The sequence below is a fragment of the Netta rufina genome, assembly GCF_964035555.1.
Source record: "Netta rufina genome assembly, chromosome: 6".
Lineage (NCBI taxonomy): Eukaryota > Metazoa > Chordata > Aves > Anseriformes > Anatidae > Netta > Netta rufina.
In genome coordinates this window covers 17,347,103-17,373,048 of record NC_140129.1, presented here as the reverse complement: position 1 = coordinate 17,373,048, position 25,946 = coordinate 17,347,103, and positions in this window count along the sequence as shown.

The following is a 25,946-nucleotide window of genomic DNA, read 5'->3' as shown; positions in this document are numbered from 1 at the left end:
GGAAACCTTCTAGTGATTTTTCTGGAGCTAGTTCACAATAGTGACTCTCCATGTTCTTTGCACATGACTTTATTCACATCTAAGGAGCTGATATCCACTTGTGCCTTCATACTGTGTTCAAAAAACAGTCATAGAGAAACTCTCACAGTTCTGTATCCTGCACTTCTCTTAGCATGTAAACTCCCCCTGCCCTTGATGTACCATTGATACACTGAAAAAAAAAAAAAAAAAAAGAATAAACAAACAATATGTTTTGAAGGCTAGGTGAAAATCAGTATCTTATTGTAGGAATCATTCAAAAAGAGTTCAGAAACAAGGAAAGCTTTGCTCCAGTAATCTGCCTGCTATGTATCTAGACATACCAGTCTGAAAAAGTGGACACATACATACCCTAGCCTAATATCCAATCTAATAAGAATAACAACAGTGGCTCAATGGAGTCTAAAAGAGGAGGAGATCCTGGACAAAAGAAAATAAAAGTACTTATGCAGATGCAAGATGAACATCAGACTTTATATAAAGTTTCTGAAGTCTCAGGATGCAGCAAAATGTCTAAAAACTGAACTCAACGTCAGAACAGAAGTCCCCTCTTATAGAAGAATTCTTTCAAATTAAGTATGCTTAGACCTACCACTGCACAAAACAGACAGGTGAAATGTAAAATATCTCAGAAAAGGTAGAAAAGGTGTCTTGAAGCAACACTTTTACTCTGTATCCAACATACACTTTTGACAATCACAGATGCCATACATATGCTGTTGATGTTCCCCAACTGCTCTCTCTGTTGCCAAGAGCCTAGGGAGACACAATGCAAATATTCCTCTCGACAGAGTTAATGTAACAAACGAAGAAAACATTTATGAAGCAAACTTCTATGAAGCAAATATTATATTAACTGATAATAATTCTGGGGCATAAATATTCAAGCTTTTCTCAGAAAAATATAATTTACACTAAAATTCCCAAAATATGCGCCAGTCTTTTCAAAAAAAAGGCATGTAATGTATACCTGAAAACAAGTCCATATAGGTCGATAAGTGAGACAGAAAGAGTCTGGAAGAACTTTGCGTAGTAATAGGTGTTTGGAAATGGTTCTAATAGGTATAACAATGGCCTGATGAAATCATCTCACAAACTCTCCACTCTCCCCATGAAATAACCAATTGCAAACAGATCAGGATGTCTCCTGATCTGCCTCTTGGGGTCCTTTTGAGACAGACAGTTACTGTCCAACTTGTTTACTAATAACAGAAAACAACTAAGGAACAGATATCATACAACAGGTATATTGCTCGTTTTGAGTAAACAACCATCTCAACAAAATTAGAAAGTCAAATGGCTCGTATTCAAACATGAAATTATAATTGCATATAGCAACAGAACACAAATCCTCATCTACCCAAACTTTTCTAGATTGAAGAGGCCTATTTTTAGTCCTTCTTCATTATGCACCTACCAACTTGACATCTCAAGATTACATACAAATACACAATCTTTAGAATTTTTACCAGTACGGCACTATGGGCAGTTTGCATTCTTCTCTGTGTGTGTTTTAAGGGTTTGGCTTTACTTCTGAAAGGAACAAGGGAGAAACAGCCAAAATCACAAGATGGATTTTCATTTTTTCCCTTTTGTTTTGTTTTGTTGTTGTTTTGTTTATTTGTTTGTTTAGTAAAGAAAAAAAAAGGCACAATGAAATATGCTAGGCCTAGTTCTTTTGGAAACCCATGAAGTGCCTATATACATCCTCACAAACCCTCACATCCTCCACAAAATAGGGGGAACAAGTGAGGGTGGGAGCTATAGGCTGGGCAGCTTAAAGCAGAAATCTTGGTACCATCCCACCCCTTCAAATACTGAAGATGTGTGAAGACCAACCTTGAATTTAATTCTACTCAATGGAAGCACAATGAAGAGCAGCAAACTATGGCAGAATGTTCCCATCTATCTTTTCTCCTTAACAAACAGTCAGCTGTGGTTAAGCTACCAGTACTGCTGTAGGGTCTGGAAAAAGATTACTTCTGTAAACCAGCTTTGAAGAAAAAATAATCCGTACAAGGAAATTCTCCTCCATATTGCCATACTCATTCTTTTAATAGACATATTGTTAGGCTTTTGTCTTACACATCCAGCCCGCATGCACATGGAATAGCCTCTCTCTGTTTTCCTTTCTTCACCTTAAATTATTAGGAGACATCCATTCTGCTTCTGTATTGACCACCAAGCATCTCAGAGTGTTTGTTTTCCTTTATATTTTTGTAAACCAGTTGCAGCAATGGAAATGAAACCTGATCACTATATTCTGTTTAGCAGGTATAAAGTCTTCTATTTAGGCAATATTGTTGAAGTGCCTGCCACGAACTCTAAAGCAGCTGGGATTTTAATTGATTCCTAGAAGTGCAATGAAAGTAGAGCAGATAAAAAATGACAGAGTTGTTGCTGATGCAAATGAAAACGTTACAGAAAAGCAGCTGGGAAGAATACTGTAGATGTTTACATTTTCCCGACATGCTTACATTGTTTCTTCCACATTTTCCAGGCAAAGCTCACCTGGTTTTGCTCAAGGCCTGGAATGCAGTGAATTGTGTACAGCACCTAATATTTATTCATGCCATTGTCAAGAACATCTTTGCAGCTCCTGCCAAAGTCTGTCATTGAATGTGTTTGTTCAGCTGCATGGCAAAAACATAATACACAGTCATCATTTTTACTTCGTCACCTACTCAATAATTTTCTTCTCTGATTAAATTAACACATAAATACTGTGCTTTTCATGCCAGAAAAATCTTACTACATCCATCCAACTAACACCCATTTGTACATTTTTATGTTCTTGAACATTTAGATACTTCAATAATAAGTTCTGAAACAGGAAAAAGCCAAATGCTCTAATTTACTTGGGACTCTGGAAACTCTAATCACAATTCAAAAATATTATATATTTTTTCAAGACTTTCTGCATAGCTAAATTCCATCGTTACCCACTATCAGCTGTAGAAGGCTGCAGTGCAAATGAATGGGGAAAACATAAGGATGGTAAAGGACCTAGTAAAAAGGGAAGTTTAAAACCAAGCTGTATTTCAAATATATGTGAATGCCACAGGAGAATCACACATGGAGAAGTTTGACTGCAGCAGAGGTGACAAAGATAATGTTAGTTATCATGAGTGAAAACAAAGCAAACCAGGGATCCTGGTTGATGACTTAGGGTTCTAATCCAATGGCATATAAACTTAGTCACTGCCACTACACGTGGTAGGTAAAGAATGGATACTCTCTTGTGCTGTGAATACACCCCTACTTTGGATGGCACAGAAATCAAAGTTTACAGGCATTTGACTTCACATTTTTGGGAATCACTGGAAAATAAGACACCCTTGGGAGGTCTTTCCCTTCTCTCCAGTCAGGTTTAACTTATGACAGATGTTGCTCTTAAACTCATTCTTAAACACTTCCAGTGATGAAGACTCCACAGACTTCTCAAAAAATCAGTGTTTTGCCATTTTTATAGTCAGAGAGCTTTTTCTTAAGGCCTGATTTGCATTTGCCAGAGCAAATTTGTTTTACCCACCAGAGTGAATAAATAATTCCTGTAAAAGGCTGTTGTAAATAAAATCAAATACTGTTTTTATAGTCCATCAGTCTTCTTTATTCTGAAGAAAGAAATACAATACACCTCTTCCAATTTTTCATATATGTCATGTTGTTGTGACCTGGTTTTTCTCTCTTGGACTCTAACTTATTTGTGCCTTTCCAGGAGCTTGGTTTCACAAAACCTGACATAGTATACAAGCTCAGGCCTTAACTGTACTAAAATTGTTCAAGACTATCATTTAAGAAAAGTGTCAAACAGTACAGTCAGAGTATCTGTTCCCTGTCACTTTTCCACTTTCTTTGTGGCCAGTTAACTTGTATTAACAGGAAAAAAAGTTGATTTAATATGATTAGTTCCTGACAAATTCCTATTTGCCAAGTGGTGAATTTCATAAATTCATATTGGCTGATACTTATTTCTTTGTCATCTTTTGGTGCTTAAAATTTCACTATGAATCATGGAAAAAAAATCTTTGGATAAATATGTATGTGGCTGACCAGAATTCTTTTGCTCCATTTCTCACTTTCTGAAGGAACTGGCATTACATTTGACTTTTTGCAGTTTTTCTCATTGGTCTTCCCTATGTCCACCTAAACAATTACTGCCAAACCTGAGGTGACCATGATAAACTTCATTCTGGGATAATGAAGAAGTGTCAAAAAATATATTAAAAACATCTATCCTGACTTTATTTTATCCTAAGCTGATGTTTTATCCTTTTTAAACTGGTATTAATTACACTAGCCAGTTGCCACAGTTGATGCATTTAGTAGAGTCTGATCTAATACAGATATAGAATATTTCCGCTGTCACAACAACCTATTTCATTTTCTCTGGAGCTTTGCAATTGTCTATATTCAGCAGAGTTTCTCTTCCTGAGGACTATCCTACTTTTGCTGCTTTACCTTCTCTTCCTCTACATTGTGAGTTCTACCACAATCACATTACTTAAATGAAGTTGCCCTCAATGTTCTGCAATTGAAGTGTCATTTTTTATGTATCTTCCCCAGACGTCAGTTCCTTAACATCCACAGAGAGGTAAATAATGAACATTTGCTCAGGTATTCTCAATGGCCATGAAAATCGGAAACAAATATTACTTTACCGACTGAAACAGGAACTTGACATCAACTGCCTGACAATGAATTCCATCCTTTGTCTCTCTGAGACACAGCATCTTTCATGCCTTTAAAAAGTCAGGGCACAGTTACAGTGTGCACCCAGGACCACTGTGTACAGTATTCATGAAAGCAGCCTGCAATTATGAGCAGAAAAATGAAGTAATGTGGAATAGGGCCCCAACTGGCAAACAGAGAAAGATGCGTTGTGACTCATCTACTCCTGGCTGAGAGGTCTGGTTCAGTCACGGGTCTGACAAGAATAATTTATCTGATTTACCTTATTTTTTATATTTATCTTATTTTTTAGAGATAAAATCTAAAAAGTAAGAGGTCTGGCCCTGAATTAAAAGCCCAAACAAAGGGACTCTGCAGCTAAGCTGAATTTGGATTAAAATGAGCCTGATCTTTACTGAGCTTTAAACATGGTCCCTGTATTTTCGTTATTCAGAACACTGCTAGGAAAGGTGAATTCCCTACTAATTCAGACCACAGAAGATGCTTAGGACATGTTCAACAGTTACAGATGATTCTTATGTTTACCTTGTGCCAAGAGAAAGCCAGTAAGTGAATGTCTGAGGAAGCCTGTTAAAAATTGGAAAACAGCCGCTAGAGGAGAAAAATAAATAAATAAATAAAAATTAAATAAAAGACTCAAAGACTCATTTGCAACACTGATTCACCTTCAGTTCTTCCTTTTTGAACTAGCAACAACCAAAAGTTTGCTGGCCAGTGCTTCACAGTGTTCATTTACCAACAGTGGGGTAGATTAATCCCACAGAGTACAGAGCCTTAGAAGATTCTGCTATTTATAAAAAACATCCTTCACTTGATCTTCCAGATTTAAAGCTTTGTAGTAGATCCTAACTGGGAGATTGCCCATGTCTGTTTCTTCTTTATCATCATGCATATGCTTTGAGCTTCATTTTAGACATCAGAGCACAATATACTTCCTTGCTTTTACCCTGCCTGTCCTTCCTGAACAATCTGTGTCCTTTATATTAATATTCCAGCCATATGAATTCTCCCACCATGTCTATGTTCTGCCATTTCAGCTATAATCATGATAATTATTAACTTTTTCAGGTTTTCATGTTTAGTCTTTATACTTTTCCCACTGGTATGAATATTAAATATACTCATGACTGACCTACGGATTTGTTTCTTGTTCTCGTTGTGACTTTGTTATGAATAAATAGCTCTCTATTACTTGTAGTCTTTTGACACTTGTGCACATTGGTAGTGTTTATTTTTGTGTAGGAGGTTGTGACAGCACACCCTCTAACTCTTAGATCAAAGCCATTTTTTACAGGTAAGCAGATAACTATTCTAAGATGTTTTTCTTTTTCAGTATGCTCAGTGTTTGCCTTGCGCCTAGTGATATACAGGATATCACTAACAGTCAAGGTAAATTAATATCCTACTGGTGTCGTAGGCATGGGAGGTTTCATGGTAGTTCCACCTGAGTTTCTAATCTCCATATCTGCATCCCCTATCTGCAGATCTTTTGATCTGCCCAGCATCGCTTCCAGCAGTATCTTTGCGATGGAAGCGAAGGATGCAATAGAGATCAATGAGACAGATGAATTGCAGAAATATCTTAGTGACACTTTGACCCAGATTTCTGGGAAGCAGTATGTCTTTAGGGACAGTCAGGAGATATTAACTCTGTACTGAAAGTGATGGGACTTATTTGCAAGCAGCTTTTTTCCCCTTTAGGTAAAGTGGCTGCCTGTCCATGAACCTCACAGTTCTTGACAGTTTTGGCTTTTATTTCATTACCACTGTGGCACTCAATCTTATTGTGGTTGGAACAGGTCTACGCTCAATGTTAGCAGGTGGCTAGCATGGGGTCAGACACTATTTGCCTGCAAAATACACTAGATTAGACATTTCCTCCTTCACTGCTGGACAATACCTAAACTAGCTTATCTTATATCTTATCTATTTGTCTGTTTTCTTCAGCAGTGATTGTATGTATCCTGTCTTATGATAACAGTTGCATCTCTGCCTGACCACTTGCAGCTCTTTTCCCTGCTTCATAAGAGATTTTACCAGCAACCACAATCCAAACCAGATGTCTTTTCCTACCCAGCCTTCTTTGGAAGAGAATGTAGGTCGCACTCCCTACAAATCTAATGCAGGACCGGAGCCAAGGCATACAGGATCAGGTCCCCATCTGGGCACGGCATTCAGTTTCCTAATTGCTTGCACAAACCAGGATGTTATACGTATAAAGAATTACATTATTTTCTACACTTCACCAAAGCATAGTAGAAAACTGTAGTTTCAGGGTGGAAGGGAAAAGGGGGAGGAAGAGCAAGACAGAGGCAGCTTTAAACCATATATGTGCCTCCAGGGGATGCTTCAAGAGCCCAAGTAACTAAGTTATGGTGCACCCTGAGGTGTTAATGGGCTGCCCCAAAGCCAACAGCAACTGAAAATCCACATAATTAGGCCATGGAAACACCCCCCCCCCCCCCCCCCCCCTCTCGACATAGCCCTATGCCAGTCAGAAGAGTTTTCCTCAGTCATTGAGCAGAAGGAATGTTACCCTGCCTAGACCTATTAAACCGCTCCTTAGACCTTTGTACCTGGAGTACAGGAACTACAGCTCAGGTAAGAATATGTCGGTTTTTCCTGTAGAAGGCTGGCACTCTCTTTGTCAAAGATCAAATAGCCTTTTTTATCATATGACCAAAATATGGCCAACAGCCAGCCAAATTGCTGGCTGGCTGGATACGTACCTACCGCCTGAGCAGCATTTTTGGCATGTGGCAGCCATGCTTTCAGTCACCTAACGGGAGGAGTCAAGATGGGCAGTTTTCTTGCCATGTGAAAACAGGAGGTGACTATTCAGCTGCCAGAGATAGGGCAGAAAACTAACAGGGGAAGAATAGGTCCTCTGCAGCTTCCACTTTGAAGTTTTATTACAGCACAGCTTCCTTCTGAATATTCTGCTGGCTGCAACAGGAGCGCTGAAGCAGGCCTCTGTCAAAACTCCCTCTGATGAACATTAACGCGCAGGCTTGGAAAAAAAACATTCTAGTCCAGAACACACTAGGATCTGCTAAATAACCTGAGACTACCCTCTGCTAAGTGTTCTGTGTACTAGGAAATGAAGCTTTTTGTTAAAGGATTTACAGCTATTATTTGCTTTGGGTTTTGTTTGTTTTCAATAAAGGAAAATAAAATGAATTTAACAGGTAGATTTCAGATTTTTACAAGTTAAGTTGATGGGTTTTGTGCAGTGATTCTTATGTTTTTACATTATAGCACCCATTTAAATTACCCTGTTAGTCCACAGTGGTGGAAAAAATGGTGAATACATATGGAACCCTTAACTTTTCTCTGTGACTATTTGAAGCATTTAGGAATCCATCAACCAGGAAAGAGAGCAGCATATTGCAAGTACCATATGGGCATTGAATGTGAACTTGCGAAAGGAAGAAAGTAAAAACCATTTTTTACATTCTTCATGGCTAGTATTTTTTTCTTCAGTATATGAATTGTTTCTAACCATGTTTTGTTTTCAAATAATCATAAGCCCAGGAAAGATTCAGGTTAGTAAAAAACAAACAAAAAAAAAAAAAAAAAAAAAAAAAACTTAACAGGTTTACAGTGTTCTCCAATGATTACCTAATGCATTTGTCTAATCTGTTCTCTTGTTGTGTGAAAATACACCGAGGAAACGTGTAAATGCAGCGAATTGTTCCCAACCCTTTTATTCACCTTTCAGCATGCTAGTTCCTTCCCTTGGCATTGATATCATTATACATTTGTCAAAGATAGACTGTCACTTTAGAGCTTCTATTATGTGCAAGATTTGGCAGCACATTTTACCCTTGGGATTTGCTTATATCCTTTGCATGTTATTGTACTGCTTTGGCATTCAGTAAATTCAGTACACCCATTTCTTTGATGTTCATTCCAGCCCCTAAATGTGGAAACAATGACTGAAATTTTGGATCAAAGCATCCCATAGATGGCAGGCAACATAATTTTGTGATAATTTACATGAACAGAAAGAAATCCCAAAGCTCGAATTTAGGCCTCTTCTACAATTTATGCACTCTAACATTCAAGAAAAAGAAAAAGACAGGGGATTAAGAACACAGAGGTCCATCTGAATTCATACCAATGTGCAATTTCTCCATACTATTAAAAGAAAACTCTTGTTTTCAGTAGCAAATGCACATTCTCATAGAAGCATGAGAAAACAGAAGCTAAGGACTGAATTGAACAACAAGGACAATATATGCCTTGTAATTGTTCTAGAACCAAGGGGAAAAAAAAACTTCCTATTTTTATTTCTTAAGATACCATAGATAATTTTCTTAAGATACAAATAAAATAGCCAAACAAGTTAAATGTAAACCTTCGCCTATGCTTTGAAACAAAAGAAGTAAAAAGATTTATAAGAGCAAATTATTTGCAAAATGACAAATCCCACTGTTATTTGTAATGAAAATGAAATTGGGTTGTTCTAGTTGGTTTTAAAGCGGGCCCCTCTGACAATGAATCAGTGTAAAGTCAACTTCTTCTCTCTTCATGTGCACACACAGGGGTATGTAGAGGAACTAAAATATTCATTCTCACTGGTATTTCATTTTCTGTAAAATAATCAAGTCAACCTGTTATAAAACGTGCTACTTTTTGCAGTGAGAGAACATGCAAGTGCTAGGATAGCTACGAGAAGGGTTGGCAATATCAGAGTTGCATGTTAACAAACAGCTTTTGATGCCTCCTGCATAGCTGCATGAGTGTAGCGTTATGGTGCTGCTTGCGCCCTTGGTAATCACATACTGACAGGTATGCTGAACTGCCCCAAACCCCATTTTCAGAATGGACTTTTAAGAGGCAAGATTTTTACCGCCAGATATGTGCAACAGTGCCATCCAGTGGCACTTCGGCCTACTCACACATGTATATTCCACAGGAATACAGCAAAATTACTATTTAAAATAAAACAAATAATTACTCCCCCCCCCCCCTTTTTTTTTTTTTTTTTAAATGAGCGTCAGTGCAGTACAGCGTGAGTTGTTATAAATTCCTCTCATTTATCCAGGGGCACATTTGACAGCACAACCCTCCAGACTGCTCTTTTCAGAGTTCGGGTGCGTGTGCGCACAGGGGCCGGGCTTGCCTCATGGCAGGGAGTGAGCTGAGTTTAAGGCCTAGGAAGTGTTCAGAGCGTGTAGAACTGCCCAGCGTTCTGAGCACATTATGGCTTACCTGCAGCATGAGTTCACCTCTGAAGCAGGACTTCCTGTAACTCATCTTGGGAACGATTACAATTTAGGAATGCTAGTTTAGGACCCTAAACCATCCCTCCTTTCCCTGTACAGCACCGACTTTCTTTCAAATGATACCAACATCTGTACTTCATATTAGATAATGCTTGATTGTCACATTTAAAATTCTTCTATATAATGCTCATATGAAGATAAACACTCTCCCAACTGATATGGATGCATGTTTTTTATATAGAACCATGCAGAAAAAAGTGTTATCATAGCAATTCATTTGCAAAGAGCAGTAAATACCTCCCATTGCTTTATAAAAGGTCTATGATGATTCACAACAGAATCTGTGCATTTAACAGTTCTCAGCCTTGCACAATTTCCTGCTTTTGACACAACCTGCCAAAGGCCTTTAACTATTTAAATCCCGTGATAACTCCTGGCAGATGTGCCAATTATTTTAATCACTTCAAGGATGGATAATGTAAAACATGGCAAGTTGAAACAGCTTGCCACCATCCTGTCACAAAGCACTGGTACAGCCAAGGAACAGATCAAGGAGGACTGACCTTTAATCTCTACCCAAGCTACAAGGCCATTACACATAAAGAGGGTTGGTCTTTTTCATTCAAAATGAGAAAAGAAAAAAAATAAAATAAAAAATCTGAGAAACAATAAAGTGTGTTTTAGGGAAAACAAAACCAACTAACCAAATAATAAAAACAGTTAAAGTTTGAAGGCTGAGGGATCATCTGCTCAGGGAAACAATTGCATCAAACTCTTGCCTAAAACATCTATCAACAAAACAAAACAAATCCCTATCTTCAAAGACGAGATGCTCAGTAGGGCTTGAGCCAATGATCAGCACAGAAAACTTGCTCATTTATGCCTCAGACCAGCACATCATGTTGCAGGAGTGCTGCTTTAGGCTTGTGAGCACTGCTTTCGAAGTACATAGGCATAGTTATTTGCTTAATGTCATGACCATGTTCAACCATTCCTTTGAAGAAGAGCCTAATGATAAATGAGCATGAATATTTTAGTGCCTTCTCTAGAGAGATCAGGCTATTTCAGAGACCAAAGTCCAGTAACGTGCTCTTTGGCACACCAGACCTCTGCATATCATCACATTCAGCCTCATCTCCCCTCCAGGACAGGGGAAGGGCCATCTCTGCAGCCATGGAAGAACATTTTCGTACCCTCCACTTTCCTCATCTCAACCTACGTTCTCTTGCTTGAGCTCAGGCACTCCATGTGCCATTACTGGAGCAATGCATAGCTGGGTGGGGGCCAGGACCCCATCCGCCATCAGCCAGAAGTGCTGGTTGTTCAGGAGGCCAGCCCCCTCCTGCAGGGGCCTCTCCCCAGCACTACCAGGTCCTGCCACCTTGAGGAGCAAGAGACCGGCGCTAGGAATCAATACTCGCATTCTTCTCATGAAATTTCAAAGCTCAGACATGCTTTGGTGACTTATGGTGGGGTTTTCAGTATGGTAAATAAGAAGCCCATAGCAGTCCATGTATGTTTGCTTATAACCTTCATATAACCATGTACTTTATTATATTGCCTAAGCTAACATGGTATTAAATTTCTTAAGGATACTTTATACTTATAGGCAAGAGTTTGATGGGATCATGCACAATAAACCTGCCTGACCAAACCAGATTTTAGAATACAGAAGAAAAAAAAAATGTTTTACAACTGTTCTTCCATTTTTACAGGGTCAATTGGTCATTTTTTGTATCTCAGAACATATCGGAGTGTCCACAGGAAAAATATAAATTCTATAAAATGGTAGCAGGGTTTCTGATTTACTGACAGTTGCTGGTTTGAGTTTTCACAAAAATATTTAGCTATAGGACAGTGTATTAGGCGTATTCTTAAAAGTAAATAACTGCAGCCAATAAAAGTTCAGCCTATAAAGGGTCCCATCTTCTAGGAGTTTTCTGCACTGAGAATTACTACCAGCATAATCATGGCTCCCTGCACACTAATATTTCCTCTGATACAGTATGATCAATGTTGTGGAAAAACATTTATTATATTTCTTCTAGCTACTTAAAGGCATTACTGAATTATGAGCATCGCAAAACGAATCCACTGTGCATTTTTTCTTTATGTGACGTTTTTACAATCTTCATTTTCTGCTTTGCAGCCACTGAGCTATAGTGATCGCACTATGTACCCTCTTACAACTGACACAGGGGCCAGGAACTCCTTTCTGCTTTATTACATTTGAAATGCACTTCATATGACAACGTTCATTCTCATTCTGCCTTGGACCCTTATTTAAAGGGAGAAGCCATTTTTTACTGGACCTGTACTTATACAGAGAAGTTATGAAAGAAATTAAAATGGGGGAAGATGGTTTAAACAGCTATTTCAAATATGCCTAGTTAACAAAGGTGATAAAGTTCTGACACAAAAGCGAGAAAGACAGACAAGGAGGCATCAATGCACTGCATGGTTCTTAAAATGCTAATAATTGCAGAGATGCCAGTTTATTTTGTTTTATATTACAGTGAATTACTGGGAACAGTTTTACTTCAATGGAATAAGGAATAAATGAGTACAGAAGGAATAAATGAAAGCTGAGTCAGGAGTAAGTTTTAGTTCTGCAGAATACAAACTTGCAGTGGGCAGTCCCCCTAAAGGCTACCACTCACAGCAGCTGTAGACTCATTACAACTTGTGGTAGGAGGTCAGTTAAAATAAGATGGAAACTGTAGCAGGTTCATTGGAATTATATTTTCCTTTCATAGAAGAAAACAGAATTTCACACTTTCGAAAACAATTCTAAGTCATATGTAAAGGTATTCTTCTGTACAGGGATGAAAGAATTCTTCCTGCCTTTGTATTCAGTAAAAATTTTAATCCAAATCAAAGTATTAATAGAAAGAGAGTGTGAGGTAAGAGAGAAATGTATAATAATTTTTAGCACTAGCACCAATGATTTATGACCTAGAGCCACAGCCAACTTTATTACAAAAATGACTTCACCTACTACAAACGTATCCAGGGCTCTCTGGAGATGGTATGGGGCTAAACAGCATTAGAATATCAGAGGTGTTCACAAACAATTCCAGTCTCATTCTCGCTTCCCTTTGCTCTCTCACCCTTGATGCATACACATCATCTGTTGCCTCCTTTCCTGCTCCTTAATGTATGAAGATCACGGTACTTTTCTTTCTCTTCCTGTGGGAACTGGCTTAGGCCTGCCGTTTGTCACGAGCTCTGACTGAATGGTTCCTCTCACATTTGCTTCTCCTCTTCCCTGAAGGACAGCCCAATCCTGAGAGTGACCCCTTTAATAACCCCTACAACCTGCTAATGATGGTTGGCTGTGCCCTGTAACTTGTAATGTTGAACATTTGACCACCATCTCTGAAGAACCACACAACACACCAGCTAGCCATTCATTTTTGTGAAACTATTGCACCAATTCCCAGCAACTGTTTAAATAAAGAGCTGTGCATGTTTTAAGGCAATTACATCCCCACTTGCATGAATCCAGGTTTCTGTCTTTAAAACGTTTAGTGACAACCCTGCTTAAGAAAAAATAAAACTTTCTAAATAGGATTAGAGACAGAATTTTGTTTCACAAATACAGCCAAAATAACATAGTTCATATTCTAAATATCTTTCTGGTCAGTCATGACAAAGCTTCCTCTGGCATGAATGGAAGTGACACAGAGTGCCCTTCTGGCATTCTGGGGGTCTGTAAATTATACAGAAGCTGTGTATTTAGCATGGGGTGATCAGCATCACAGTTGTAAGACATGGCCTCTTCAAGTACCAGAGGTTGCTTTTCTCCAAAATAATCGTTGTCATAGTGTTATACAAGAGATACAAGACTGGCTATCAGCCAGATTTCAAAGCATAAATAAGCCATGATCTCATTTATGTACAGTCTTTATAGGCGACAGCAATATGTATGAGTGACTGCTATATTTAGGAATGACAAGATGGGCATTATTAATAGCTTAATTGACATTAATACAATTACCCCCATCCTTATTACAGTGTGTAGAATTACACAGAAAGCATTGGCTGTGGCCTTATTTTCCCTAGAGCTACCCAACGATACGACATTTTCTACCATGCCAAATCTAGTCTTTGACATTAGATACTTAGCTACAGAATCATTCCAGTAAATCATTATAAATGCATTATAATAAAGATGTTATGAGCTATTAGATATTAACCCCTAGCCCCTGAAGAGAGATAAATACACTGTTTGCAAGATTTCTGCTTTTATTTTGCAGTGGAAAAAGGTGGGTGCTTACAACTAAAGAATTTTAAAACGTTATGCTGATAAAAAACAGACTTCACCCTCTCTGGTTGGATTAAGGGTAAAAACACCCCAACATAAAGGTGAACGTATCAACAGAACATTAAGAAATAAATTTTTGGTCTATCCCAACCAAGCTTCTCGTTACATTTACTTTACGGATGCACACTTGTCTGTATTCTGTTTGCAGACATAGCTATTGCACTTGCATATGCAAATTTCTTCATTTAAACATTTAGTTGCTGTGCCTCACCTCCAGGAAGCTACTACTTTTCCAACAGTGTTTCTTACTCTTGGATTCTCTTCCATTTAGAAGTGCAAGATTTTCTATCACTCTCTGATAAAGTCAAAATAAACATAAATTTCAGGCTCAGGACTGTCTAATATTAATTTTTTATCAACTTTACAGGAGCCAAGGACCAATTCAGTTTCTAATACAATTTATAATAGCTTAGAGAACTAAAAACCTCATGACTATACTTCCCATACATTAATTATACAAAATTATTATATCAGAGTATTTAGGGCCACTGTGCTAGGTACTATACAAAATAATGGTCCATTGCCTCATTCCCAAAGAAACTGCATTGTAATAGAGGTGAAGTAAACTCTAAGGCGTACAGGTTGGTCATTATGAAAACAAAAAACAATAGCAAAAAAATTAGCACAGAATATCCACTACCAATCTGGGATCACAAAATTAATTTTCAAATCAAATATGAAGCTTTTCTATCAAAATGTTTTAAAGTGAATGCCCATGCGGTTTCATGGCTTTGCTGGGTTTTATCTTCTCTAGTTCATTAAACCCATTTGATCTGGGATTTTGTCTGATTAAATGTAAAATCCACAGTAATAAATACTGTAATATGTAATTATTATTATTTATACACATGAGTACTCATATCTATGTTGGCATGTGTACATGTTGGAATGCACATGTGTAGAGTAAGGCTATATTCTTTTCCCTTTCCTACTTATTACCTCCTGACAGTAACCTGTGGGCACATAGATTATAAACTTTTAAAAGTCATATATTACTGCAGTGCATTCCATTTTTAGTGAGTCTTTCTTGGAGGTGACTGGGAATAAATTTAGCTTGAACTAGTGTCTGAAAGAGATCTGTCTCCAGTATTACTGACTGCTCAGCTATGCTAGTTTGTCAGTTTTCAGGGCAGAGTGCATGTGCCTTATCTGTCCTGTCTCTGCTCCTGATCACAGCTCGGAGAGCAACTCCCATAATAATTAAATTAATTAAAAATGAAGCTTTAGCACCAATCAGGCATTCTTATCTTATAAAGGCTTAAGTCAGGTACTTCATTATACTTTAGCTCTTCTAAAACAAATGCAGACCTGGCATGAAAATACTTCCTGAGAAAGTTCCTCTATTCTAAAGTGAAACTCTAGAGATGAGACTATAGGATATAGATCAGAGTTTTAATGTAGCTCTCTCTGAGTTTGCATTGCATACTCCTTAGTTTAAGTCACAGTGCCAAGTCCAAAACAAGGCTGAAGACCTATCAAAAAGATCCTCTGGCCCAGTAAGAGGTGTGAAGCAATGCTGGGAGACCTGAAATTTTATGACCTATAGAAATAAACAAAAGATCTAATGGCCCTTTTGAGCCTTAAAATCTCTGTTTATATACATCATATGCACAGGACTCTTTAGAGAAGAGCAGATTTAAGTCTGTGTTATGTTCTTTATTATTTCACATCACTGAACAAGGAAAAAAAAGACAAAAGTAGTACTACTTAGGTACTATCCTAATTAGCTGAGTCCGACATCATCATGAAACTCCATCCTCCTCGCAGAGGAGAGAACAGGAGCTTCTGCAGCATGCAGAGAGTGCAGTAACAGCTTTGGAGTAGTCTGCACTCCCCTGCACTGACCAGTTTGTAAGCTGGATGTCAGAGAATTTTAAATTCTGGCTCAATTCATTGAATTCAAGCCTGGCTTTGGAAGATAGCTCTGGTATTGAGAAGGCGTAATGTGGCTCAGAAGACATGGATAGGTTTCATGGCTCCGCTTCAGATTTCCTGTGCAATAGATGGTTTATGGAACTCTTTCTATAAGCAACTTGGCTCAAAGAAACAGGTTTCTTCAGTCTTTGCCCAGATGACCTGTTGGCTCAGCTTCACAGTCTCTTTTGGAATAAGCTGCAGCAGCTAAAGAAATTACTACTCTGTAGAAATTATTGAAACTACAACCCACCCACTCCCTGAAGAATGTGTGGAGCCCATAACAGAGGCACAGAGGGGTGGTGTGTAAACTTCCCAGCTGCTGCAACTCATGGCCTCACATATTAATATAAATACTTTTTTAAAAGATTAATTGAAGCAAATATACCAGCTTGCAAACAATGGCAAATGAAGGCTTTGATTCACAGCCCTACTTGGACTTGGCTGTAGCACTGGAAGAAGTTACTGCCCCTCTTTGGCAGTCACACAGCCCCTGCAGCTAGAGCAGTGAAAGATGACCAGCCCATAATACAATTCTGGTTTTCAGGCTATAATCTAATACTGACTTTCAGCCAACAACAGAGCTGTCATTACCAAACATCTGTGCAGTGAGTAACCAAACGTTCCAGATAAAAGCGAAACCTGACAGAGGTAAAAAGAGAAAGAGAAAAAGAAAAAGAAAGAGAAAGAATATACCCACTAAATGGTTATATTTTAATATGATCTTGATGGCACCTTTTCCAGAAATGAGGGAAGCAACAGCCTCAAAGCTTGCCATCTCACCTGAATATCTGTTACCAACAGTCAAAGACAAGCAAATCCCACAACATACATCTGAAGGACTTCTGACAACAGCTGCATGGTCATGATAAAGGAGACCCACAAGTCAAAGCCAAGAGTGAAAAAAACATTGTACACTACCTCTAGATTTAGGCAAAAGTTTGTCAAAGAAAGCCAAGCCTTGCTGATGTGGAAATGATTCTGTTAGGCTCAGCTTTGAAAACAGATGCCTGGGAAAGGACAGATGAAATTCCTTTTCTGTTAGCTGCTCTTATGAAAATAATGAGCATCCTTTTCCAGCTCTTAGGATACAGGTCAATTCCCTGAACATTACATTAGGAAATACATTCAGACTTCTGAAGAATGTTCAAGCTCCCATCATCCACTTGTCTATCTATGCTGGAAGTTCCTTGATTGCAGGCTCTCTTCTACTCCTGCTTTTGCTAATATTATGTAGTCTCAGTCCTGGCTGAGGTTTTTCAGTCTTAACATCATAAGAATACTAACATAACATACTCCTTTGGATATTAAAGGATAAAATTTACTATGTGTTTTCCATAAGACCGAACCTTTGCACAAATTGGAAGCATTGTCAATATTTACTAAATCAAAATTGTTTTATAAAATACGTTAAATGAGAAGTGATGCGGAGGGAAGGGGGTTACCACTAACCACTATTTTTTGTCAATTACATCAACTCCAGTTTTACCATTGTTCCCTGCATTTTGTGTCTTTTCCACACAAAAGCATTGATCATATCCAACTCTTTATGAAATGACACCCTGACGCTGCATCAGGCTTTTCTGGCAAACAAAGTGACTTTCATACAAGCTCCCTTTCTACTAAAAAAGTAAAACATTTTTTGTAGTTATTAATGGTCCATTCTTGTGACTATCCATGGGTGAAGGGCATTTGCCTCACATCTTTAATAGCAAATAATTAATGAGGTGTTAGAAATTAACGACAATTAACAATGCCTGGGAACAACAGCAGAAGGTGTTTGATCCTTTCTAGATGAAGTTGAGAAAATTTGTTTCTCAGGCAAGGGTTTGTGCCTGCAAGGAGGGAGAGATGGAGGGGGATTTCTAATGATCCTCCTTCTACTTTACCTTGCTGAAAGTCATTGAAGTGACTTGTCAAGTTGAAAAGCAAACAGGAAGCCTGAGTCTCTGTGGTACAGGATCAATTCCAACTTCCAGAGGGTCTTTGAACCTTCAGTTCAGTCTTCAAGAAGATACATCAGAGCTTTCTAAATGAGGTCATAATTCAGAACTGTATTATTGTTTTGAAAGCCCAAACCTTCTGCAGTCGTTTCTTAGTAAAACCAATATGTTGGTATTTTACATGCAATTGTTCCTGATTATATCATGGTTGCAGAATGTTTGCATGCATTCAGAAAGAATGTTATGCTCATGGAAGATGTCAAGCTATAGCTCAGGGAATTCTGCAAGAAATTCTGGGAAGTATCACTGCATGCTTGATTTGTCCTTCTAGTCTTCCTCAGGCATGGACAAGATACTGGGCAAAACAGACCCTTGATCTAATGTAGTACAGATAGGCTTTTCCTCTTACATTATACACACATAAATCACACTAATAAATGTGCTAAATAGTCATAATCACATAATCATAGGAAGAACAGGACTGCTCCCCTCTAAGGGATATATTTTCCATCTTCCACGGAAATGAAAAGCTGAAGAAGAAATTCAGCTATGTTTTTCCCAAGCTGCTTATGATCTACTTAGTGCAGCATACAGGAGCAAGGGAACTCTAACATTAGCAGTCAAGTCCCCAGTCCAACTCCGAATCACGGTCTTGTGGAAAGATGTACTATAACTGACCTGAAGAACATTACTTTGAGTCTGTTTACTCTCCCTGTAAATTTGGACACACAGCTGCAGAAACAGATAGGGATGACATTTTCCCATATTAGAGAGCAATGGAAGTTTGGAAATTTGTCAGGAACCTGATCAAAATGAGCAAAGTTTCTTCAACTGTCCACCTTGGAATCCTTTGCTTTCAGCTCATGGAATGTATTTTCAAGTGTTGCCCAAGGCCTAAGAACTATCTAAAGCATACAACGAGAAAACAGATAGAGGAAAAATACTTTCTCTTGAATAAATACAAGAAAGGTACTAGCATGCAATCTCTTTATTTAACTGTGAAATTGGGAGTGTCTTATTTCTAAACTTGAAAATACACAGTAGAACTAAAGGATAACATTACATCACACTCCTATCTCCTTGGCCCAAGTGAATGGAAAACATTTGGATAAATAATATTCTAAGTGTAAACCAACAATGTTCTGTTAGGATGTGTTCAGTAAATGCTCCCAATTTACAAAAGAATTATCTGCGTATTGTCCATGAATTTCCGTATCCTCAAAATGTGCTATTGCAATTGCATTTCTATATGCAATGGGGAGTTTTAGAAAGCACAAGGAGAAATGGTATTTCTTTTTGTGAATGTTTAAGGTTAGAGGTTTAAGACACTGACTCCATAAGTTGTATTTCTTTTCACTTTTTCTTCACTGTGATGCAAAATCAGAAAGGATAACATGCTAATTCCATATGCAGGAAATGTAATAGAATGTCCATCAATGCTATTCAGCCTTTGTATTCACACCCTGGAGGTGATTTCTTGTAGCTCTGTGTGGATCTCAGGATCGGTAAAAGTTAATGTGTATACACATCATTTCTAAGTATTATTCTTGCAACTTTCTATTTAAACTGGTCATTACTTGGTAGTACAGTTTATTACCTACATTACATACTGATGGAAAAATCTTAAAGAATTGTAACAAAGCAAATACTGTAGTAACAAAATATATTATAGTGATAAAAATCATACACATAGAATGCATATCCTAAATTATATTAAATTAAAAAACAGCAGCAACCACAACAACAAAACATGTATGTTGGACTCAGTAAAAGAATAGCATAAACCCAAGCAACATAACATGGATGTTACTCCATCCTTTTCCTCCAGAGCCACATCACAGGAAAACACAAAATTAAGAAAAGTGTAACAGAATATAAAATTCAGATAATAGTCTGCAACCATACAGTCCCAGGAGCCTTGTCTGTAATGAACAAGATGGGGAAAGACTGGAGAATGTTTACAGAGATAAAGCAGACGCACAGAACTTCAGAGGCTTCCATGTAAGGTTAAGCCTCCACTTTTCAGGTCAACTGCTGTAGACAAATTTGTCATCCAGTGCATAGTGACTAAGTGATAGGAGCTCTATTTCATTTATATGTACAAGCAGGGGTCAAACACCGTACGCCCAAACTGATAGCAGACAGTTTCATCTGAGAGAACCAGGTAGAGAAGGAATGCACTTCAACTGTTTTTAACATCCCATTGGCTTTATTTGTACTTCTAGGCATGACAGCATGCATGGTATTTATTGCTTAAAAGAATTTACGTCTGAAAGTTTATCATCTTGTGAAAATCAGTGAGAAAATTACTTAAATATACCAAATCCATGTTACAATAAGGCAGATAGATTTTATTTTCAGTTTGTACACCAGAAAAACTACTAGCATGTTGCTATTTAAAGTTTTAATTATTAGAGCTCCAGTATGTTTCAAGACAGACATACTGCTTCAGCTCAGTGGGTCCAGCTGGTATTTCACTGTCTTCAAGGCAGATGCCTGTGGAATATGAAGAGGGGAAAATACTTCCCTCTCATATTCTGCTGTTTCCTGCTATTCTCAGCCTGGGGACAATCAGAGGTAATTCTTATGCATTTACTAGCCAACAATGCACCTCTCTCCCATGAACCACTCCACCCTCTTTTTTTAGCCACTGTAAACTCTATGTATCTACTACATGCTCTGGCAAAAATTTCCAAAGATATGACATCTATTGCAAAAAGGACACCACTGCCCTTTGGTTTGCCTTCACTCTGGCTCCTGCTAGTTCAATTTGATGCTCCCAGTTGTTCTGTTGGAAGACAGGGCATATTGAACAAAACAGCTAACCAGAGCCCATGAAATCAAAGTACTGATAAAAGGCATATTAAAGCCTGTGCAGCCATTATTGCAGCTACAGCTTAAGGTGCACAAGATAGACATTACTTGAGTCACATAAAAAGGTTTATGTTTTAAGAGCTACCTCAAATTTTTATACTGTAGCATACTATTAGTAATCTATTATCCTAATAATTTTATAATTTTCTTAGTTGTTTCATACAAAGCCTGACTGTGCATTCCTCCTTCTGGCAGTATTTCCACTGACTCCAAGTACTGCAGAATTGGGATGCAAGTTGTTAACCCCAAATATTTCACTAAACCAGTGAACCAGTGTACTTCTGTTCTTTTTTTTTTTTTTTTTTTTTTTTTTTTGCAGGATACTAAGCCATATGAGGCTGTCAGCATAAGCTATATTACTGGGCTGAACTGAATAGTCAGAAAGAGCTGTCAGTATAGGCTTAGCCTGTCATCAACTTATTGCTATGTACTATGGCTTTAGATTTTAAATAGAACACTAAAAAACATATGATAGATCTAGATATACCATAGAAAATACCATATTTATGAAGAGTACACTAATTTAAACATACAAATATTGTAACACTGTGGAAGCAAATGCAAAGATTGTAAATATAGACCTTAAATTTATAGAACCCCACTTTCTTTCCATGGGCATCCAAAGCATCTATTTCCAGAGCAAGCATCCATAGCAGCCTCTGCCATAACCACTAGAGAGAAATACACTTCACCATGCCTCACTGCCTTAAAACCTTAGTGCCGCACAGACCTTGGATGTACATGCTTCACAGGGAAGGCTCTGGCACTACTTGCATGGTGAAATCATATAGGTAGCATGTAACAAATATGCAAAAATCATCTATAATTTACAAGTTAAATTAGAAAAGTTATTTGGATATTAAAGTGGTGACTGAATAGAAAACAAAATATCTTCCCATCCTAGTTGTACAGAATGGAAATAAGGGAAGTCAAGAAGCCATTACAAAAATACAAACGATAGCACACTACTAGTGACAGTCATAATGACAAATTTATAAACCATTATTAATTACTTTGCAAATCTACTAATAGGAGGATGAGTCAAACAGTAATAAATAGGTCTAAGAATCTGCTTTTTAAGAGGTTTAAAGTTACAATCCTAAGTTTACGTTAAGTTTCCAAGTGGTCTTATTTACAGATTCTCATTTCAGATACTAAAAAAAAAATAAACAAAAAAACAACACACCACAACACAGCTTGCCATAAAGTTTTATATTAAACAGAATCACAATCTCAGGTATACATTTGGCCAGTAAAGCAGTTGATAACTACACATCTTCTACCTTCTTCAGCAAGGGGTTCAGCAACCTTTCAACCACTCAGCTGAATCCTAATCAGCAAGGGAAGAAGCTAAGTTAAGTGAGAAGAACACTAACAGTTTGGGCCTCCATCCCATACACTGTATGACTTACTGCAGGCCTAAATGCCTGGCACACAAAACAAACTTTAAATCAAGCATAAAAGAAAATCTGCCGAGGACTTGATTGAAACATGACTTCATAGAAACATGACAGAAAATCAAAAGCACTAGTGGTGTTACATAGAATTCTGATACATATGACATACCAGCCAGCTCTTCTCCATACAGCTCCTCAGTTACGGTATTCTCATTTCTTTAGTTTCTATTAAAGTGTTGGTATTTTTTTCTGAGAACTAATCAACATGTATTTCTCTTAATCAATTTAACTAAATTGTACAGGGAAATGCAGTCATATGAGTACTAAAACAATGTTGTTAACTCCAGCTATTTTCTTTCTCAATGTATGCCACTAAATTCAGCAACATAAGTTCTTACAAATATATCAGTTTAGTTTTTGCATGATATTAGCAAATATATATGACATTTTGTTCATGGAAATATCTAGAGACTGGAGTAAGGAAAGTAATGCAGTATTCTTAATCTGAGTTCAAAGTTTGTGATTTTGGAATTTTGTACATTTTCCACAATTCAATGGATACCTAAATTTCCCTTTAAACATTTTACATTCAATCCTCAATCTACTGCTCCATTCAGTAGAAGAGCTCTCTTTATTACTCGAAAGTAGTAGTTTGCTTTCTGAATGTAATCACATTATAAGTATTGTCACAACCCTTCCAAGAGAAAGCCGTTTTACTGATATTTCATACTGGAATAGAATTGGACAGATTTGTAAAATGTAGAGTTTCTAAGTAGTAACTCCAAGTTCTACTAAGCAAAGATAAAAACAAACACTGGCTCAATATATGTCAGCTTTATCCAAAAATTTGGGTTTGAAAAGCATGTAAATGTGAAGACAAAATTGTTTCTGAAATTTTATTAATAAAAAGGTCAATGCAAAATTATAAAACCTAGAGTCAATAGTAATGTAAACCAGATGCATAAAATTAGACTGATGGCCAAATTTTGAGCTAGATTTTGACTCCAATTCATATTGACAGCATTAAGGTTTATTCAAATTTATACTGGAATCTAGGGAAAAAAAAAAAAAAAAAGTCCACGTAGAGCTGTAATGTGGTGAGGGTGGTGAGGTATTCAGACACTACATGCAGTTTTTATATTTCTCTGCTTCTTGATCAGGAAATCCTGTATCTAGTATTGAAGAACTGAGTAAATACTAGACTTAAGATAACCTAGCAGTATATTCAGAGGCACACCATGTTCTCATTCCATGGCAGTTCTTAACTAATTTATTCCTGTGTACTAACTTATCCCTGTGTTATGCAAGAGATCGTAACAGCAAAAAATACCTGTGCCATAAGAGTTATCCTAGACCCACCACTAGATTAATGTTTAAACTCCAGGTCATGATTCCTGTACTAGATCGTCACTGAAGTTAGCCTGCAAATCCTGTAAAGATTTTCACTGAACTTAGCAGCACCTTCTTGACAATCTACTAAGCACTAGATAGGGCTTGCACTCTCAACAACTCTGAGGAACATTAATTGACTTCACTTCTTAAGAAGGGGTGACAAGAAGGGGATCTGTGTGTCAAGACCCCCATAGCAGCTATGCTGGGGTGTTGAAGAATTGTGAACATTCTTTTGAATATTCTAATCCTAAAATACAGAGGATGTTTTCAAGAGAGTGAGAACAAAGTACATTAATTCTCCATGAATAGGAGTTCTCCTTGACTAAGGAACTCATTAGACAACAGAAATGAGATAGCATCCTTGCAGCTATTAATCAGAAATTAGCAACTTTGTTTGTCTTTCCTGCCTCCATTTACCTATAGGTAAAGACAATTTTTGCAATTGTAGTGTTGTCTTCCTTCTAAGTTATCTTCACTGCATCCTACATTATGCAATGTGATTTGTTTTATTAGAGAAGAGCATGCAATTGGATCAGTCAACACTGGAAAAAATAGCTGAGGGATATGGCATTTTCCAATCCTCTCCTTTAAATGGAAAAAGAAGTCTGCAAGAGGGACAGAAACAAGTTAGGTCTCTCCTTTCAAGGTAATTTACAATACTTTCTTATCACTAATATCAATTAAGATATTTATTCTAATTTATGGACACCTGCTTGACATCAACAGAACTGACACACCCCTCCAATTACTTTTCTTATACAATGGCATATTTATTTCACTATGATGAGATGAGGCTTTTCTAATTTCCTGTATAACCACCCCCAGCTCTCTGTATATCTTCCATTAAATTGTGAACAGGCTTCACACATATTTTTAAATGTTTGAAAACGGCAGGCAGAGCTTTTTGATGTTTCAGAACATGTTCAGTCCCAGTGTCTCAATATTGTTTGCTTGCTAACTCCACAAGCTTATGTCATCCATATGAATGGAATTTAGGCTTTTGAGAAAGTTTATCATATCATTAACATCTGCCTAAAGTGCTGTAGTCAGAGGTCTTTCCTTCTAATGTCAATGACACTTGGAAAATAAAGTTGCAGGATTCCTCCTAGTCTTGGAACATATTTAGAAGTTAATGTCTTATTCTCTATGATTAGTCCATAACAATGTCAAGTGTGAAATTTAAATTAATGAGCACTTCACTTATTGAAATGACTTCAGCACTTTTGCTACTTTCATTGATTTCTATTTACTTTGGCAACCACAAACATGAAGAACATATTTCTAGATGTGACTAAACAGACTAATAATATTCTAGTATAGATGCACCCAGTGATCGAACTTTACACTTAATTCTAATTTTATTTTGAAAAATTAGCATAATAGGAGAAATATATTATTTATAAACTACTGTTTCCTGCATTTCAGACAGTGTCACCTTTACAGTACTTTCTCCCCACTCTCTCCACACAAAGAAATTGGCCTACACTACTGAAACACAGTAGTGACTATGGTATCAGCATTACCCTTCCATAGAATCAATTTAAATTTGAACTAATATATTCATCATCCAGTAAATACCATCTCAGCAGCTGTAGCTAACCTTCAGGGCATTTTAGCCTGCTGATAGAGGCCAATTCAAAGGAATAAGCTGTATTTGATTCATAAGAGCTAAAGAAAAATGTGAAAATCTTTTCTTCCCCTCTGCTCTTCCCCAGGCATCAAACAGTCATTTACATTATTTGTTAAAAATTTCAAAACACTTGCATTTCTTGCTAGTACCTAACAGAGTGCTAATCAGAAAAAAAAAAAAAAAAAAAAAAAAAAAAAAGCAGACAGGGTATTTGCTCAGAAGAAAAAACCAAGGCCATGATTTTTCTTCGTACAGGTGAGAGAGAAAGAGAAGAAAAATGGAAAAGAGAAAGCAAGTCTTCCCAAAGGCTACTCAGTACATGTGTAATGCAGCAGGTTGTTCAGAGACAGCTTTGCACCTGCTGGAACTCTCCACACCCTCCTAGGTTTAGCCTTGCCCATCTCAAAAGTAAAGGTGCACATAGCACAGCTAAATCCACAGCTATTACAGCTACAATGTGATGCAAAGGAAAAAACAATTAAAAATAAAAAGTAACTAAAGATGGAA